The sequence below is a fragment of the Alligator mississippiensis genome, chromosome 1 (assembly GCF_030867095.1).
Source record: "Alligator mississippiensis isolate rAllMis1 chromosome 1, rAllMis1, whole genome shotgun sequence".
In the NCBI taxonomy this organism is placed as follows: domain Eukaryota; kingdom Metazoa; phylum Chordata; order Crocodylia; family Alligatoridae; genus Alligator; species Alligator mississippiensis.
The window spans coordinates 324,948,821-324,953,841 of NC_081824.1; positions in this window are offsets into that span (position 1 = coordinate 324,948,821).

The following is a 5,021-nucleotide window of genomic DNA, read 5'->3' on the forward strand; positions in this document are numbered from 1 at the left end:
AAAAGGAAGAAGGAAGTTGGCTTTACTGAAGGTCAGGTGGGATGGATGGAGACTGAGAGAGGGCATTTTGAAAAAGCCATGTGCAATCTCTTGGACCCCTTAGAAGACTATGATCATAGAATGGTTGAGGGGTTAGGAAGCTGAGATGGGAAAGCACATATGGGTGAATATTGCTTAGTGAACTACAGAGCTAGACAAAAGTAAAAGGTAATTGTACTTAGGGATTCTTGTGTGCCCCATATTTCAACTACAACATGTCCATGAAGGGGGAGCTGTAAATCTAAAATGCCCGGTCACTTTCAGAAAGGATGCGTCTAAGCCACCATCCCATTTCTGTGAGGGGTAGCAAAGATAGTGTCTTTCCAGAAAGTGTCCAAGAGAGGCTAAGGGAAGACATTTGTACATAATGCAGAATATGGGTCAATCTTGTTGGGTTCCAGCTACAGGAGCCTAGTGAGTATCTAGTCAGGTGGAGCTCAGCCAGGGCTGTAACAATGACTAAGACTAACTGGAAAGAGTATGCATTACTACTAGTCAGTGGACTTGCAAATTCTATCCTTCTTAAGTGCCTCAACTCGGGTCAGACCTTTCTCTCTTAAAAGATACACTGAAGCATTGCCAATGTTTTATTTGCGTCAATTTGCCAAAGCCTCTCATTGTTATAACAGAAAAGGCAAACTTACTGAAATGATTCAGAAGATTCAGTCCCTACCCACTAACAAGATTATCTCTCAATCAATCAGAGCTAACCCCAGCTCTTGTGGGATTTTATGTAGCAGTCCTCTCTAGTTTGCTTATTAGATACATCTAGACTTCACATCCCTACCTAATCACTTCCTGCATGTCGGTGATCCCCCCCCCCCCAAGTGTCTGAGCATCTTTATGTTCTGCTGCTGCAAATGTTCTTTTATGAACAAAGAAGTAAAAATATTATAACTCAAGCAAGTCCTATTTAACTGGGAGCAGGAAGGTCAGGACACACTTGATCTTCTAAAACTTACTCCTATGATAAAAACTTGCAGATCTAGAGATGCAATGTTGGGTAAACTTGGCACACATTGGTGCAAGATAGGTCCAAGATGGGAAATTGGTGATGGTACTCTGGCCTGAGAATGTAGCCAGTGACTTCTTGGGTCCCTGGAAGTGTAGTTATGTTCAGCTGTCTAGGCTACTCGCTTTCAGTAGTGTCTAACTAACCTCATCATTAGTACCTGTTTTCTACAGGTCTGAATATATGGGCATTTAAATATATACATTTTTGTCCCGTGACATGCCGAAGATCTGGGAGGTCGGAGCAGACGCACACTGCACTGCGTTGTGTGCAGTTGTACAAGTGACGAAACGTGTGTCAGTATGCAGAAAATGGCAGCGGTGTGCTTTTGAACAAAAGCCTGCTTCCACCATTTTCTCAGCAGTGATGCACATTTCACCGCTTATATAACTGCATGCATCGCAGTGCCTGGAGCTTTTAAAAACACGTGTACAAGTGCCCTATAAGTCAGCCAGTCATTAATCAGGGATGACATATATTTTTCACTCATTTGCCCCTGTAAACATAGACAAACGTCATGTTATCTTACTTTTATTACTTTATCTTAAGATATCATTAATAAGGAGTTTCTGAAACTGAAACCTGTCATTTTTCAAAAGAAGTAAGTTTTTCCTCCAGTGTTCAGAATCCTGGAACTGGAAGGAACTTCAGGAGGTTTTGTAGTACAACCTCCTGCTCAAGAAGGCTAGGGACAGAAATTACTCATAGACAGGGATAAGTGATCAGAAACCAGTTCAAATCTGTAACACAACAGAAGTTCAGTACACATAAACCTATTTCTAAATGGCCAAAACTGGTTTAAGATAAACCTGGATGGATGTGGTATCAGCCTTAACTGATTTAGGTTAAATTGGTTTATCGAACTTCTGTCCCAGATTTCCAGATTCAAGTTAACTCATGGTCCTCAGCATCCCAGGATGCTTTGCATCTGCCCCACAACCCCCATTTCCAGAATCAAAAGTGAATGGTTTATTCACATGCTTATTGGTTCAGTCTATGACGCTTAGATTGAATCAATTCATTCTTAAGCTTTCTGACAATCTGTACTTAGCTGAAAAGAACATCCTTTCTGTGGGGTGATCATAGTCCTTATCCTTCACACCCACTAGACTATAGTAGGGGGACTGTAAAAGCCTTACTATAAGGTAATTTTGGGTGGTTTCTATAGCTCTTAATTCATGGATTGTCCAAACTTTAACATCTGAAATTAATTTTATGCTCTTGTTGGGCAAAGTTATGCCACTCCAGGGCAGGATTATCTTGATCCGTGCTACCCAACTCATATAACACTAAGGTAACTAGGTGCCTATCTTGTGTGAACACCTCCGCTGTCCTCACTTCCCCCACTGGCCTGGATCGGGCCCACTGCCCCACCCCCTCTGCCCTCCCCACCACCCCAGAGCCCCACTCAGTTCCACCCCTCCCCCACATATACTTGTGGCTTCCGGGGTGGGGTTAACCTGCCTGCCAAGCCACTGCTGCTGCCGCTCTCTAGGCTGGGCTTATCTGGGAGAAGAGCAGCAGCTCAGCAGGGGTGTCAGTGAGGGCTGGGCAGGCAGATTAAACCTGGTTTAAGATTCCCTGCCTGCCCCACCAGGACAGTGGGTGGCCACAAGTAAGTGGGGGGGGGGAGTGAGTGGGGATCTGGGGTTCTGGGGAGGGCAAAGGGTAGATCAGTGGGCCCCAACCAGGTCAGTGGGTGAGGTAGGGGCAGCTTAGGTGTTCACACTAAGGTGCATCAAATCCCTCTTAGTTTTTCTTCCCTAGACAAATAATGCTATTTCCTCCAACTTTATTTTGAAAATCATGTTTTCTGGACTTTTAATAATTTGTGTTTCTCTCCTCTGGACTCTTCCCTATTTACCCACATCTCCTTTGAAGTGAGGTGCCCAAAAAGGGACACACAGGCTTCTTCAGTGTTGCACCTAGGGGAATAATAGCTACCCATGACCTGCATGCAATCCTTTTCTTAATACATACCAATATACTATTGAGCTTTATCCAATTTATATCTAGCCATTCTCTCAGTCTTTCAAGGTCAAATTTAGTTCATCCTCCAATGTACCTTGGTGTCCTTCACCCATTTAATAATTATGCACTTAATTCCATCCTCTAAATCATTAATGAAGATATTGAACAGTGTAGGACTCACCAGAGAACTAACTTGATACCTCCCCCTGCAGTAGACATTGACTACTGTGTGAGCACAATTGCCCAACCTGTTATGCATCTACCTGTTAATGGTTTCAGCTAAACCATATTTCCTTAGTTTGCTTATGAGAATGTTGAGAGACAATGTTGAAGGCTGCCTGAAGCTGAACTAAATTGCATCCATTGCTTCCCCTCCAATCCACAAAGCCAATCACTTTGTCATAGAAAGAAGTCTGGTTGGTTAGCTATGATTAGCTCTTGACAAATCTATTGGGTCTTACTTAACTTGTTTTCCTCTAGAAGCTTATTAAACAATTCTTAAATATGCTTAGATATCATTCCTTGTATGGAAGTTACAGTACCCAGTCTCTTATTTCCTAGGTCCTCCCTTTTCATGGTTTGCTTTTTTAAAAATTATCACTAGCTTATTCCAATTTCCACTAAAAATATATATTATACATCTGTTAGGGTTAGAGTCTGTATTACTGAGGTCACTGTATCTGGTATGAAATTTCTAATGCAGGGGTCAAAAACCTGCAGCCTTTAGGCTGGATTCAGCTAACCAGGCAATTTAATCTAGTCCACAAAGCTTATATTTTAGTAGCAGGGCAAAAAGGTGGTGGGGGAATCAGTGGTAGAAGCCAGGTCAGAGCTCTGTTAATTAATTCAGTTGCTCTTAAGAGGTTGCCAACCGCTGCATTAATGGGTCAGAAACAGCTTCCTCAAACTTTGGTGCTGTTGTTTATTGTTTCCTTCTACATAATAAGGTACATATTTTGTGCTGGGTTTGTTTTTAATAATTTCATTTGTGCCATCTCATGTATAATCCTTCCATCTCACCTACCGCTTACTGCTAGCATAAAGAGTTTATAACTTTGGATATTGAGCTTATTACACTGAATTAGAAAATGGGAGCCAGTCTTTCATATTGAAGTTAACCTCTATATCTGCATTATAAACCTTGGAAAACTCCTAAATATCATGAAGTGAAATTAAAATATGGTTCTCAAATAGGAAAAACAATTTTAGTTTCTCTTAAGCTTGAACACACTGGATTACTGTAATCTAAGTGACTGGCACATTTTTTCTTTATATTACATTGCATGTTTAAGCGCTGTGTATGATATTTTTACATTCTGGTGTTGCTTAGCCCTTTCATGCTTAATACTCATACATTAGAGTTGATAGATGAAGTCTGATAGGGGGACAGACAATACAGATTTCTGTCTATTCTTGCATGTCTGTCTATTCTTGCATGTCTTTGGTGCTTAATTTTCTCCTTTTTTTCCACTGGATCATCCTCCCACCAGCCTATTGTTGTTTTTTCTTGTCTATGAGATAACTAAAAATTTCTATTAAATCTTTGATAGAGATTAGTTTATATGACCTATGCTATGTACTACTGTCTTGCTGAATAGTCAATATTCCTTTAAAAAAACCCATTGAGTGCTGAGGAATTGATTTGAGACAGAATGGCATTAATTTCAATCTGTTATATATGTATCTATTTTTTAAGGTAATCAACCCTACTGCCATGGTTATCCCTCACTCTTATCCACAATTCATGCAAATAAAAAAACACTAGAAGTATCCTCCAGCACAAATGTAAATAAAGATTAAAAGAAGAAAAAATTTCCTTTGTGTGTGATAACATTTTTGTTTGCATTTCAGTAGCGCTTAAGAGCCCCAACTAAAATGAGGCCCTGTGGCAGGGCACTGTTTGTGCCTGCCACTTCAAGGGCCTGGAGCTGGCAGCTGCCAGGTGCCTGATGAGAGCAGCCATTTTGAGCCTAGGGCTGCCCATATAAACAGGGCAGTT